The sequence below is a fragment of the Ovis aries genome, chromosome 24 (assembly GCF_016772045.2).
Source record: "Ovis aries strain OAR_USU_Benz2616 breed Rambouillet chromosome 24, ARS-UI_Ramb_v3.0, whole genome shotgun sequence".
NCBI classification, from domain to species: domain Eukaryota; kingdom Metazoa; phylum Chordata; class Mammalia; order Artiodactyla; family Bovidae; genus Ovis; species Ovis aries.
This window is the reverse complement of record NC_056077.1, coordinates 18,712,322-18,727,849: the sequence shown is the minus strand read 5'-3', so window position 1 is coordinate 18,727,849 and position 15,528 is coordinate 18,712,322. Positions and strand designations below refer to the sequence as shown.

The window sequence follows — 15,528 nt, the reverse complement described above, 5'->3', positions numbered from 1 at the left end:
CGGATCTGTCCGGGAGCTATAATAGGGTCTGTCCAAGAGCTGAGAGCTGTACCGTGAACTGTCCGAGAACTGTGATGTGCCGAGGGCTTTAACATCCATCACTTCAAATTTTTGTTGTGATGAGACAGAACTGAGGAAATTACATGCTCCCCACACATTTATGTTGCCTTGACTCTGATTTAAACTGGCTGAAACAACCTCTGCATGGCCCCGGCAAGGAGGAGGCCAAGCACAGCAGGAGCCAGACTCAGCAAAAGCTCCCACGGTGGAACCCAGCACAGGGAAAGTGGCAAGAAGCCCATCGTGCTGGAAACTGGGGCAGTGAAAAACTAACTCAGCAGAAAGCTCATGCGGCTCAGTCTCAGCTTTGAGAAGGCCTCCGGTTTAGTTAGGAGGTCCTCGCTCTTATGGGTGGAGGGACATATGCCTAATGAAATTTTAATTCCTTTACAATCTCTCATTCCTTGTTTCCTTGAACGCCTGGCAAACAGGAGCGCGGCCATAGGCAAAACTGAGGGACTCTGGAGAAGTTACTTCTTGGTATGTCCCAAAGGTACTATCTGCTGAGCCCCAGTAGCTGTTGCCCAAACTGGTGGGGGTTCTTCTGTCCTTAATCTTTGTGCCAAGGACCAGGCCAATGAAAACTCTGAGCACAGGTCAGGTATTTAGCAGATTTTCTGGCAGGCTATGAAGAGGATTCCTTGGCACATTTTGCCCACTGCTTTTTCCTCCTGTCCTTCAGCTCGTCTCTCCTGGGACTTGAGCCCAGCCAAAACCCATGATGCCTGGCTTCAGGACCTAGTGAAGCTCAGGCTTTGATGTCTCATTGCAAGAATTAAGTGTGAGAAACAGTGATAGGTAAAAAGGTGGATTTGCTAGGATTCAGAGAGAAGCACATTCTGCAGGGTGTTATGGAATGTGGTCTGGCTAGGTTTTGCGAGTGGGGTGGTGACTTCATATGCTAAGGAGTGGGAGGATCATTTCAACCATTGGGGAACCACCTACTCCGTCTCTTTGACAGTGCCTTGGAGCAGTCCTGTCATATCTGGGTGTATCATTTAGCTTACAGATCAGAGATTAAGGTTTCCTGGAATCAAACTTGTCATCTCGGACCCAACTGGTTTATGTTATGCCTTTGTGCCGGAGAAGGCAATGGCATCCCACTCCAGTACTCTTGCCTAGAAAATCCCATGGACAGAGGAGCCGGATAGGCTGCAGTCTGTGGGGTCACAAAGAGTTGGACACGACTGAGCGACTTCCCTTTCACTTTTCACTTTCATGCGTTGGAGAAGGAAATGGCAACCCACCCCATTGTTCTTGCCTGGAGAATCCCAGGGATGGGGGAGCCTGGTGGGCTTCCGTCAATGGGATCACACAGAGTCGGACACGACTGAAGCGACTTAACAGCAACAGCAACAGCATGCCTTTGTGCTGTGTTATTCTTTCAAAAGTTGTGCTCTGCCCCCTTCCCTCCTGTTTCACACTCTCTTCCTGAGCCCCGTCTCCAGGCCCCCAATGTTGCCTCTACAGTCTTCTGGGGGGACAATCAGAAAATAGCTGGCCCTTGGGAGGGAAATACTGTGGAATAGCCAATCCCTTTAGATATTCAGGCCTTCATCTTCCATGTTTCCTACAACATGTGCAACATCAGCATCTCTCAGTGAACCCACTAGGGCAGACGACAGGCACACAGTGTCTGCCAGACGTCTATCAGTTGGCATCCCTTCAAAGGCAATTGGTTTCTGGGGATAATATTTGGCACTTTGGGAGTTGGCCCTGCAGGCCGCTTGGGCCAAAACCCTTAGAACCCTTAGATCCTGGGATCAAATCTCCACTCCACTTTTATAGAACATCTAATCTGTTGTCTTTTACCAATTTGTTCTTGAGACACTTACTAACTCCTACAACCAGGACCCTGTCCCCTTGTAGGCAACATTGCTCCATCCAGCCTGTTATTAAAACACTTTAATGCCCCTAATAGGGCCCGATAACCCACTCCTTTGTCATTGCTTCTGTTATTACCTAAAGTGGGCCTATGACAATGAAATGTTTACCATTGGAGTCACCCTAACCTGATCTTATGGAGAACTAGGGGAGGAAATCAGTGACTTACAATCCCTTAGAGCAGTAAAAGGATAAGGCTTATGACCGCTTTACCAGGTTCCCAGTCTCAGGGCACAGGCTTGGATTGCTTTACATCATGATATCTGTTCCCATCTGCGGTGAACAAACTGGCAATGAGTTAAAATTACAACCCCTTAATGGCATCACTGACTTGAGGGACGTGAGTCTGAGTGAACTCCGGGAGTTGGTGATGGACAGGGAGGCCTAGCGTGCTGCAATTCATGGGATTGCAGAGTCAGACACGACTGAGCAACTGAACTGAACTGAACTGAACTGAATCCTATCCGCCACTGGTCATGCAGGAGACCTTGGGGACGCCCAACTCCAGTCATGGACTACCTTGCCCTGCCTTGACCTGCCTAGGGATCTGGTCCTTGAAAGTTTGTCATGCCTCAACCTGCTCAGGGATCCGGCCAGGCCAGGGGTCCCAGAAGGTCATCACACCTCGACCTGCCCAGGAACCCAATTCTCGGGAATTGGGCTGACCTACCTCAACCTGCCCGGAGATTCGATCTCCAGGAGGCTGTCACGCCTCAGCCTGCCTGGGGATCTTCACCCTGACCTGGGGACGCCTGATTCTCAGGTTGCAGCAGTACTGGGTAGGATAAGTTTCAGAAAGACTCATCCCTAAGGAAGTCCACATGGAAATAGAAGGAAGCCTATTACTTGTGGGACTGTGCCCCTTCTCAGCAGTAACTCAGGAGCCCAATGAGAACCCCATTGCCTTTCTGGAAAGGCTAAAATAGGCCCTCCAAAATTTTGCCAATCTGGACTTAGACTCTTAGGAGGGACAGGTGGTTTTAAAGGACAAATTTCCTGTCCCAATGTGCATCAGATATCAGAATAAAGTTACAACAACTACAGCAGCAGGACCCTACTTCCTCTTTAGATGAGATGGTCCAGACAACTCCTAATACCTATTATAACAGAGAACAGGAGAAGGAGGCCAAGACCCAGGAGAGTGAGAAAAGGAAAGAGACAAGGCATGCCCAGATGCTGGCCATCTTCCAGGGAAGCCGTATGGCAAACCCCGAGTCCTTGAAGGGCAAGGCACGAGCAAATGCCTAATCTGTAGACAGGCGGGACATTGGGCCAAAGATTGTCCAAACTGTGACAAGTCTCCTAAAACAGCTTGCTATAATTGCCATCAACTGGGACATCAGGCAGCACTCTGCCCTCGGGATCCAAGAGCCTCAAGGTCAAGCGCCAAGCCTACCCTCACGATGGTTCAAGAGGACTGAAGCAGCCCACTCCAGCCAGCCCACCTGTCACAGATAACCATCATGGGGCTGGAGCCAAGGGTGCAACTGGATGTGGCAGGTAGGTCTGAGAATTTCTTTGTTGACATGGGGGCTACCTACTTTGTCTTGATCACCTACTCTGGAGCCTTCTGCTCCCAAACCTGTACCATTTTGGGTGCTATAGGAAAAACAAAAACTAAAAGATTGACCCGAGTGCTTCTTTGTTACTGGGACGGACAACTATTTCCCCACCAGTTTTCTGGTGGTCCCCAGGTGTCCTACTCCCTTATTGGGAAGAGATATACTCACTAAATTGGGGACCACCCTTGTGATGGGAAGCTTTTCAGCTCCTAGAGCCCTACAGCTTCTGGTTACTACTGAAGAACCCATTACACCCTCTCCAATAGAGAGGGACTAAAAACCCTGGGAGGACAAAATTAACCCCAAGGTGTGGGACCAGGGGACTCCTGGACAAGCCCACCAAGCTGAACCAGTCATTATTGTCCTCCAAGATCCCACTCGGTTTCCTAACCAGAAACAATATCCCCTCAGAAGAGAGGCTCGGGAGGGACTACAGCCTTTAATAAATACATTCCTTGCTTGTGAGCTATTGGTCCCCACCAATTTGCTGTGTAATGCTCCAATCCTCTCAGTAAAGAAAAAGGATGGAATCTGGTGAATGGTTCATGATCTCTGGATCATAAGTGAAGCTGTAGTCCCCCTCCATCCCACAGTACCCAATACCTATGTAATCTTGGGGGAAAAGCCCACCCAGTGCCAAGTGGTTTACAGTCTTGGATTTCAAAGATGCATTCTTTTGCATACCACTGGCTAAAGGATCCCAATATCTTTTTGTCTTTGAGTGAGAGGCCCCAGAAGAAAGAAAGCAACAGATAACTTGGACAGTATTACCTCAGGGGTTCAGAGATAGCCCCCACCTGTTTGGACAGGCCCTTAGCCGGGATCTCCTAGATCTGGACATGGGATCTAATGGGAAAATAGTACAACATGTAGTTCAGTTCAGTTCAGTTCAGTCGGTCAGTCATGTCCAACTGTTTGTGACCCCAGCACGCCAGGCCTCCCTGTCCATCACCAACTGCCAGAGTCTACCCAAACCCATGTCCATTGAGTCAGTGATGCCATCTAACCAGCTCATCCTCTGTCGTTCCCTTCTCAATATACAGATGACCTACTAATCTGCTCTCCAGATGAGAAAAATGCCCAACAATGTGCAATTCAGGTGCTAAGCTTTTTGGCAGAGAGGTGATATAAAGTCTCCCGTGCTAAGGCACAGATAGTCGAGAAAAAGGTCACTTACCTGGGAGTTCAGATTACACACGGGTCCAGGGGGCTGTTCTCTGATCCGGTACAAGGAATCCTCCAGTTGCCCTCCCACACGACTCGAAAACAATTGGGAGCTTTCCTGGGGCTAACTGGGTATTGTAGAATCTGGACACCCAATGTATGGTCTAATTGCCCAGCCCTTATATGAAAGCTTAAAGCGACAGGATGATTCAATCCCACTCATGTGGGGAACCCAAAAGAAGGCAGAGGTTACACTAAGTTCAGTTCAGTTCAGACACTCAGTCGTGTCCCACTCTTTGCCACCCCATGAATCGCAGCACGCTAGGCCTCCCTGTCCATCACCAACTCCCAGAGTTCACTCAGACTCATGTCCATCGAGTCAGTGATGCCATCCAGCCATCTCATCCTCTGTCGTCCCCTTCTCCTCCTGCCCCCAATCCCTCCCAGCATCAAATTCTTTTCCAATGAGTCAATTCTTCGCATGAGGTGGCCAAAGTACTGGAGTTTCAGCTTTAGCATCACTCCTTCCAAAGAAATCCCAGGGCTGATCTCCTTCAGAATGGACTGGTTGGATCTCCTTGCAGTCCAAGGGACTCTCAAGAGTCTTCTCCAACACAATTCAAAAGCATCAATTCTTCGGCACTCAGCCTTCTTCACAGTCCAACTTTCGCATCCATATATGACTACTGGAAAAACCATAGCCTTGACTAGACGGACCTTAGTCGGCAAAGTAATGTCTCTGCTTTTGAATATGCTATCTAGGTTGCTCATAAGTTTTCTTCCAAGGAGTAAGCGACTTTTAATTTCATGGCTGCAATCACCATCTGCAGTGATTTTGGAGCCCCCCAAAAATAGTCAGCCACTGTTTCCACTGTTTCCCCATCAATTTCCCATGAAGTGATGGAACCGGATGCCATGATCTTCGTTTTCTGAATGTTGAGCTTTAAGCCAATTTTTTCACGCTCCTCTTTCACATTCATCAAGAGGCTCTTTAGTCCTCTTCACTTTCTGCCATAAGGGTGGTGTCATCTGCATATCTGAGGTTATTGATATTTCTCCCGGCAATCTTGATTCCAGCTTGTGTTTCTTCCAGTCCAGCGTTTCTCATGATGTACTCTGCATAGAAGTTAAATAAGCAGGGTGACAGCATACAGCCTTGATGTACTCCTTTTCCTATTTGGAACCAGTCTGTTGTCCCATGTCCAGTTCTAACTGTTGCTTCCTGACCTGCATACAGATTTCTCAAGAGGCAGGTCAGGTGGTCTGGTATTCCCATCTCTCTAGAATTTTCCACAGTTCGTTGTGATCCACACAGTCAAAGGCTTTGGCATAGTCAATAAAGCAGAAATAGATGTTTTTCTGGAATTCTCTTGCTTTTTCCATGATCCAGCGGATGTTGGCAATTTGATCTCTGGTTCCTCTGTCTTTTCTAAAACTAGCTTGAACATCAGGGAGTTCACGGTTCACGTATTGTTGAAGCCTGGCTTGGAGAATTTTGAGCATTACTTTACTAGCATGTGAGATGAGTGCAATTGTGCGGTAGTTTGAGCATTATTTGGCATTGCCTTTCTTTGGGATTGGAATGAACACTGACCTTTTCCAGTCCTGTGGCCACTGCTGAGTTTTCCAAACTTGCTGGCATATTGAGTGCAGCACTTTCACAGCATCATCTTTCAGGATTTGAAATAGCTCAACTGGAATTCCATCACCTCCACTAGATTTGTTTGTAGTGATGCTTTCTAAGGCCCACTTGACTTCACATTCCAAGATGTCTGGCTCTAGATGAGTGATCACACCATCGTGATTATCCGGGTCATGAAGATCTTTTTTGTACAGTTCTTCTGTGTATTCTTGCCACCTCTTCTTAATATCTTTTGCTTCTGTTAGGTCCATACCATTTCTGTCCTTTATCGAGCCCATCTTTGCATGAAATGTTCCCTTGGTATCTCTAATTTTCTTGAAGAGATCTCTTGTCTTTCCCATTCTGTTGTTTTCCTCGATTTCTTTGCATTGATCTCTGAAGAAGGCTTTCTTATCTCTTCTTGCTATCCTTTGGAACTCTGCATTCAGATGCTTATATCTTTCCTTTTCTCCTTTGCTGTTTACTTCTCTTCTTTTCACAGCTATCAAGCACCCGCCTTGATATTGCCAGACCCTGAAAGAGCATTCCAACTTTCTGTCCATGAAAGAGAGGGAATAGCCTTGGGAGTGTTGACTCCAAGGTTGGGATCTGAGCCCCAGGCTGTAGCTCACTTATCCAAGAGACTCAGCCCAACCACCCGAGGCTGGCCTCCCTGCCTTCGAAATCTTGCAGCTATTGCAATCATGACAGAAGGTGTTTTAAAACTCTCTTTTGGGTTCAAACTAATTTTTTACCAGCCACCAAGTGAAACAACTCCTAAATGGGAGAGGCCATTTATGGATGTCTGATCAAAGAATCCTCAAGTATCAAGTAGTGCTGATGGAAAAATTCAGGCCTCACTATATCCCCTTGTGAGGTTCTTAACCCAGCCAGCCTCCTGCCTACCCTTGAGGGCTCTCTCCCCTTTCATTCTTGCCTAGAAACCTTGGACCACTGGAAAAAAACCCGAGAAGGATTATTGGAAGATCCTCTGACCAATCCTGAGGAAATCTGGTACACTGATGGAAGCAGCTTTGTCTTGGATGGAAAAAGAAGAGCTGATTATGCAGTAGTCTCCAATTTTGAGACCACAGAGGCTAAGCCTTTGCCACCAGGTACTTCAGCCCAATTAGCTGAGCTCATAGCCCTGACTTCAGCCTAATTAGCTGAGCTCATAGCCCTGACTCAAGCTTTAGAGCTGGGAAAAGGAAAGAGAGTAGCCATTTACACTGACTCCAAGTCTGCCTTCCTGGTGCTACATGCACATGCTGCTATTTGGAAAGAAAGGGGCCACTTGACCACCCAAGGATCCCCAGTGAAATATGGTGATCAAATCCTGAGACTCTTGGAGGCAGTCCACCTGCCTGCTGAGGTTTCAGTCTCCCACTGTTAAGGACACCAAAAAGGGAGCACAGAAGTGGCACGAGGGAACCAAGCAGCTGATCAGGCAGCTGAGAGAGCAGCATTACAGAACAATGACCTAATAGGGATTGCCACCTTAGTTCTACAGACTAATTTGCCAGAAACTCCTTCATATACTGAAGGTGAGACTCTTAAAGCTAAGAATGAGGGCTTTCAAGAAGATCATATGGGGTGGCTCCAAAAGGAGGGACTCCTTTTTCTGCCTGTGAACCTCCAGTGGAAGTTGGTTAACTTCTTACATGCCACCACTCATTTAGGGGAAAAGGCCCTCCAGAGATTACTATAGAGGTCCTTCAGAGGAATAGACCTCCAAACGACTATAAGGCAAGTGGTCACCTCTTGTCCCACTTGCCGTTTAAACAACCCCCAAGGAGCTCAAAGACCCCAGCTGGCCCAGCCTGTCCAATGATGTAGGACTTACCCAGGAAAGGACTGGCAGATGGAGTTCACCCAGATGTCAGTTTCTCAAGGGTATAAATACCTATTAGTCATGATAGATACATTCACAGGATGGATTGAAGTCTTTCCCACCCAGACCAAGAAGGCTGAGGAGGTGGTTAAAAATAAAACAAAAATTAAAAAAAACTGCTCCATGAAATCATTCCTAGATTTGGTCTACTCAGGTCATTACAAAGTGACAATGGGACATCATTTACTTCTAAGGTCACCCAGTTCAGTTCAGTTCAGTTCAGTTCAGTCGCTCAGTCTTGTCTGACTCTGCGACCCCATGAATCACAGCATGCTAGGCCTCCCTGTCCATCCCCAACTCCTGGAGTTCACTCAAACTCATGTCCACAGAGTTGGTGATGCCATCCAGCTTTCTCATCCTCCGTCATCCCCTTTTCCTCCTGCCCCCAATCCCTCCCAGCATCAGGGTCTTTTCCAATGAGTCGACTCTTTGCATGAGGTGGGCAAAGTATTGGAGTTTCAGCTTCAGCATCAGTCCTTCCAATGAACACCCAGGATTGATCTCCTTTAGAATGGACTGGTTGGATCTCCTTGCAGTCCAGGGGACTCTCAAGAGTCTTCTCCAACACCACAGTTCAAAAGCACGTTAGGGGTCTCTAAAGCATTGGATATTACTTATTATCTCCATTCTGCCTGGAGGCCCCAGTCTTCAGGAAAAGTAGAAAGAGCCACCCAATTCTTAAAATCAGGGATAAAACAGATCACCCAGAAGACTTCCCTGGGATGGAAGGAGGCTTTACCAATAGCTCTCCTCTGCACCTGTATTGCCCCTGAAAAACAGGTTGGTCTTAGTCCTTATGAGATGCTATATGGGAGACCTTTTGTTTATGTCAATGACCTCTTCCTAGTCATACATGGCCATTGGGCAATTCCAACAGGATATACGCTTGTAGGGTGTGAACCAGTACCCAAAAGATTCTAAGGGGTCACCACTATATGCTCCAGGGACTCAAGGCCTAATTAAAGTCTGGAAAGATGGGTCCCCAAAGGCTCAACTCCCGCCCATGTGGGAGGGCCCCTACCCGGTTAATACTTTCTACCCTCACACCAGTTAAGGTACCAGGACATGACCCCTGGATTCACTACTCATAAGTCAAGCTGTGGAAGAAAAGAGAGGAAGACACTCAATATACATGTGAGCCCTGGGAGATCTCAGATACCTATTCAGAACAACAAATGAGTGCCATTCCAATGAACATCCCCAAAATCTAGTTTCTGTGAATATTTCTCAGGATAACTCTAAACAGCCAACACAGCTTGGCAGGGGTTGTACTCCAAAACAGACAGAAGATAGATCTTCTGATCCCTGAACAAGGAGGGACTTGAGCCATACTGGCAAAGGGAATTTGGAGTTGGCTAATGCCCCTACTAGTCCTTGTTATGCCATATTGATGCTGCTTATGATTGCTCCATATATTATCAATTGTCTAACCCGTTTGTCTCTGCCCAGGTCAACAAACTACAACATGCAGTGCCAGTTCAAGCAAGGATATATAAAACTACAAGTGACCATAGGAAATAACACTCATCCATAGATGGACACCACTATAAGGACTCTGTGGCCTGAGACTAGCAAGAGGGGGAGGCCCAATGCCCCTCGCTGTCCCATTTCAGTAAGAAGTAGCCAGAAAGACCTCAAAGCCCCTATTCCCAAAGAATTGGGCCTCCCATCTCTTGAGGGGGGAACGTTAGGTAGTTAGAATAGGAAAAAGGAGTCCAGAATGGTGGTGGCTAAAAGACAAGGAAGGGAAAAGCCCGCGAAAATAGAACAAAGGAAGGTCCAAGGACCAGAGTGAGGACCTCAGGTAGAACAATAGCACTTCTGCTAGCTCAGTTTACACAGGTCAGGCCCGGGGGCGGGGGGTGGGGGGGGGGGGGGGGGGAATACATAAAAAGAGGAGCCAAAGAGCCGGAGGTCTTTCTCCGTCGCTCGTGCAGGCTCTCTATCTCTTTTTCTCCCTCCCTCCCTCTCTCTCTCTCTCTCTCTCTCTCTCTCTCTCTCTCTCTCCTCTTCATGTCTTTTGGGTCGGCATGCCCTCACGCCTCGAGGATGTATTTTCCTTTTATTTTCTAAATAAAACTGAGCTGTTACATGGAGCTGTAACACTGATCTGTCCGAGAGCTATAATAGTGTCTGTCTGAGAACCAAGAGGTATAATATGGTCTGTCTGAGAGCCGAGAGCTGTCACAAGGACTGTCCGAGAGCTGTGATGCGCAGAGGGATATAACGTCTGTCATTTCAAATTTTTGTTGTGACAAGACAGAACTGAGGAAATTACCCATTCCCCTGACAAAAGTAAATTGTCTTGTTAAGTGAGCTAATGCAAGACTGGGAATTTTATCCCTGTTATAAATGTTCCTTTTGATAACAGGTTGTGTGAGTTTCTGTGCCCTTAAATGTTCTATATTTATTTTCTTTGTGACCTTCGTTAAATGAATAGGTATTGTTTCAGTGATCTGTGATCCTGTGTTTCAAAATATTTTTTATATTTCTAACAAATTTCCCCAAATCAAAATATAACTACGCTTTTTAGCCTCTAGCTGACTCTGGGATGGATTCTTCAAAGAAATTTCTCTGCGGAACCTCAGAGATGAATGTTAAGCTAGCTTCTTTGGTATTTTTGATTGAAAAACATTGTCAAGTGATTAAAAATGAACTTTAGGCTACAGTGTATAGATAAATGTCACTAATATGGATATTCCAAAATTTTTATGGACTCCCTTACATCTGATACGTCCTGATATAATGTTATCAGTCATAATTCTAGTGATTATACTAAAATGTTATATGTTACAGAAATACCCAGTGGTGTTGGAGAAGACTCTTGAGAGTCCCTTGGACTGCAAGGAGATCCAACCAGTCCATTCTGAAGGAGATCAGCCCTGGGATCTCTTTGGAAGGACTGATGCTAAAGCTGAAACTCCAGTACTTTGGCCACCTCATGCGAAGAGTTGACTCATTGGAAAAGACTCTGATGCTGGGAGGGATTGGGGGCAGGAGGAGAAGGAGACGACAGAGGATGAGAAAGCTGGATGGCATCACTGACTCAATGGACGTGAGTCTGAGTGAACTCCGGGAGTTGGTGATGGACAGGGAGGTCTGGTGTGCTGCGATTCATGGGGTAGCAAAGAGTCAGACATGACTGAGCGACTGCACTGAACTGAAGTTTCCTAATTATGCGGTATTCAAATCTTTAACCATGCAGAAGGGCCATGGCACAGTCAGTAGCGAAATTTAGAAACAGTGATTTTAGAAAGAGTGATTCTTTTCTGGATAATACCTTTTAAACTGCATAGTGGCAGAAGGACCAGTTTTACTGGACAAATTGTTAAGGAAATTTGGCTGATTATGCAGAATTCCATTGTGCTTATCACCCCTAGTCTTCTTGGTTAGTGGAAAAAACAAATGGAACAATTAAAACTCAATTGGCTAAAATAACAGATGCTTCTTCCTTGGCCTAAGGTTCTTCCATTGGTTCTTCTCAGCATCGGATCCACTTCTTTTGGCAAACATCATTGTCTCCCTTACACGGAGACCAATGAGGCTGGATAAAGGACTATATGATCCTGTATTACTTAAAGGAGACATATTATTGCAAGTGTTTAATCAAAGTATTGACAAGACATTCTAAACTTGTTTCTGAAATTTAACTTAGAATGGAACAGATTGGGTCAGAGACCAGAAATATACTGGCTGGCTCCTAATGGGACTCAATGGCTTTGTGGGTCCAGTCTATGGCCTTGGCTTCTGCTGAGATGGCTAGGAAGGTGAACTTTAGGATTCCCTTGGGCTTAAGGCTAGTTTTGTACAAACAAACTTAGATGTGACTCCAGCAAATTTACCATCAATATGAGCCTGATGGACCAAGAGATATGTACTTCACTGATATGATAACTTAGCAGCTACTTTTGGGCCTTCAATAAGATTGGAAAATATTATTTCTCACATTAAAGCCTTGACAAAATTCACTCAAAAGGCCTTAAATGATAGCAACCAGGCTAATTCTGAGGTCTTTATGATATGAAAAGCTGAATTGCAATAACATATGGCCCTTGATATCCTTACAGCATCTCAAGGGGGCAACTGTGCTATAATTCAAACTAACTGTTGTGTTTATATACCACAGTCCTCTAATGTTACGCATTTAATAACTCATATGAAAAATCAGATTGCTGCCTTAGATGATCCACTTCCTAGATTTGTGATCTTTTAGGAAGATAATTTGGTTCTGAAAGGGTAACAGGCAGGAAGTCTAGAGGCCCCAAATGGAAGAAATAGGCTGCAAGTGTCAGATATTTTTTAATCTCTCTCTTAAGCGGCAGGAAGAAACAAACTACAAATGTCAGATTTTTTTCCCTTCTCTCTACAAATTTAGAAGGAGGTTTCTTTTAAAATTCTGTGTTGCCATGATGACACCTGGTTCCACCTGAACTTAACTTTTCTCAAAGTTAACCTAAGGTTTCTCAAACCTGTAGCTAACCAATGCATTTTTCTTATGGATAAGTTTTTCTTAAGCTATGTTAATGAGCTATGTGTTTACCCTAGACTCTGTCTTTCTTCAAGTTGGTTCCACCTAAGACTCAAACAAATGTGTATGTTTTACTCATGCAAATAATCTCTTAAACTATGTTAATGAGACTATGTCTTTGCTTAGAAATCTGCCTTTCTTCAAGATTCATGTCAATTGTTTTATGGCCTGGGATGACTCACCTTGTGCCAATGTTAGGTCAAAAAGCATGTTGTGGGTGAGGGGCCTGGTGCCAGTCTTTGAGTTCTGAGACATTTCCTTTCTCTAATTAGCAGACTGCTAGTAGCTATATAACATCCGGCTTAAGACTAGCAGGGGGGCACCCTTTCTGCCCGGTTCTGATGTCTATGTTGGAAGCTTTCTCTATCTCTTTTATACATTAATAAAATTTTATTACACAAAAGCTCTGAGTGATCAAGCCTCATCACTGGCCCTGGATTGAATTCCTCTCCTTTGGAGGCCAAGAATCCCGGTGTCTTTTATGGCTTAACAGCAACATTTCAGTTCTGGAAGCTTATGGTTTAACTCTCTACAGGTAACTAACATTATTAGCTGTATTGCTTGTAATTTGTTTATTTGATAAGATTGTTGTCTCTTGTGTTACACGATGTATAACCAGGCCCCTGGCCAAATTAAAGACAGATAAATATCTTGGAGAAATAGACCACATTTATAACTTAAAATAATTGTAATAGTATGAGTCTAGGTATAAGAAGAAGCAACAAGGGAAATATCTCCTGGATCCTATTAGGTTAGAAGATGGACGATCCAGATCCATTTATTATCCGTCAATGGGCCTAGTCTGGAAATTAACACCTGGAGTGACATATCGATAAAGAACTTTCATCCGATCTGAGATGAGCCTCCAAGCACCATGGGACAACAAGAAACAATGGTCATGAAATGTCTCCCAATAAGGTTTAACTTCTGACCACAGGGAGGGACTGTAAAATGAATTATTTTCTTCTCTGCGGTCTTCTAGTAAACAAGCCTTTTTCAAATGCAAATTTAGGAGCCCCAGTGAAACAAAGCCATCTATTTGGAAGCCGTCAGATACTTCCTTCCTGGTAAGCGCGGAGGAGCTGGGGGATGTGAGAGACAGCCATCTGTCACGTTCACCATCTCTTGTGGTAAACAAGAAATTTGTATGTTAACAATAAAGAAAATAGGATTGGCCCCAGAGAGCTAGATGCATATAAAAGAAATGATTCCAGCAAGCCTGGACACATAGAAGATTGCTAAATCTCTTCATGTGAGAGATTTAGTTTTTTCTTAATTAACAGTGTTTTTTATATTCAAACTCATGCAAATTTATTCAGACATATGCAAACTTGTATATAGCCTGGCTCCTCCCGTGCCTCCTTGAAGCCAACTCTTTCAGGGTCACCTGAGATACTGTCTCCTGGGCTTGAGTCCTAACATTCCCACCAAATAAAACCTAACTCCCAACTTTTAGGTTGTGTGTATTTTTTTAGTTGACAATATGCTGCTGCTGCTGCTAAATCGCTTCAGTCGTGTCCGACTCTGTGCGACCCCATAAATGGCAGCCCACCAGGCTCCCCCATACCTGGGATTCTCCAGGCAAGAACACTGGAGTGGGTTGCTATTTCCTTCTCCAATGCAGGAAAGTGAAAAGTGAAAGTGAAGTCGCTCAGTCGTGTCCTACTCTTCGCGACCCCAAGGACTGCAGCCTACCAGGCTCCTCCATCCATGGGATTTTCCAGGCAAGAGTACTGGAGTGGGGTGCCATTGCCTTCTCCGAGTTGACAATATAAAACCCAACAAAGATGGGGCATTCTCTGGGCAAATATTTACATGGTAATAATCTCCATGGGTTGATGTGTGAACTAACAAGGAATTTATGAAGATAAATGTAGAATAAAAACTATGACATTTCCAGCCCATCTTGTGATTCAAAAGATCTTAACCAGATTTTTGATCTGGGCAGTGATGAAAGTGTAGTGTGAAAGCAGAGATGTTTTGACATCATCATCTCATGAGACCAGGTTAAAGAGTGGCTTATAGATTCAGATAGTCTGAACTCAAATCCTGATTCTCCACTTATTAGATAAGCAAATTCTGTAGGTTTTTGAACAATTGCAACCTCAGTTTCCTCATCTCAAAAATGGGGATGATTAAAGTGTCCATTTTATCAGAATAATAAGCACAAAGTGCTTGGCATAGCACATAAACAAAAGGGCTCTCCAAAAGTGAGGGCTCTATTTTCCTTGGAGTTTTTTGGAAATTCAGAAAAAGGAAAAAGATGGAGGTAGGATAAAAGTCCCCATAAAAGGCATATAAGTTCTGAATACTAACATATTGAGAGGTTTAACAGTCAGGTAGAAAGGCCAGAGCTCCCCAAGCAACAGGAGGAAATAAACTGCAAGTTGCAGGCTTTTCTTCTCTTCTAATCCTGTGTTGTCATGAGCACACTTGGCTCTGTCTGAAGGTAACCTTGAGCTGCTAATGGCTCAGCAAACCAATGCATTTTTCTTATGGAAATGGTTTTCTTAAGCTACATTAATGAAACTATGTATTTGCTTGGAAATCTGCCTTTCTTCAAGATTCATGTCAATTGTTTTATGGCTGGAGATGACTCCCCTTTTGCCATTCTATCTCAAAATGCATGTTGTGGGAGAGGGGCCTTATCTCTCTCAGTAAGTCTCTCAGTAACCATAACTCTCAGTCTTGAGGCATTTCTTTTATTAGGTTAGCAGCTTGCTAACAGGTATATAATGCCTTGTAAAAACTAGCAAGGGGTTATCTTTTCTGACCCCTTCTGATATCGATACCAGAAGCTTTCTTTACCTCTTTTACA

At 44.9% G+C, this 15,528-nt stretch overlaps 1 protein-coding gene across 9 annotated transcripts in view; it reads right to left on the bottom strand.

Annotated features, from left to right (window-relative positions):
• The window catches only part of ACSM1 (acyl-CoA synthetase medium chain family member 1), a 56,444-nt gene that overhangs the window by 35,497 nt on the left and 5,419 nt on the right, over positions 1–15,528 (bottom strand). The gene's annotated exons all lie outside the window — the stretch shown is intronic.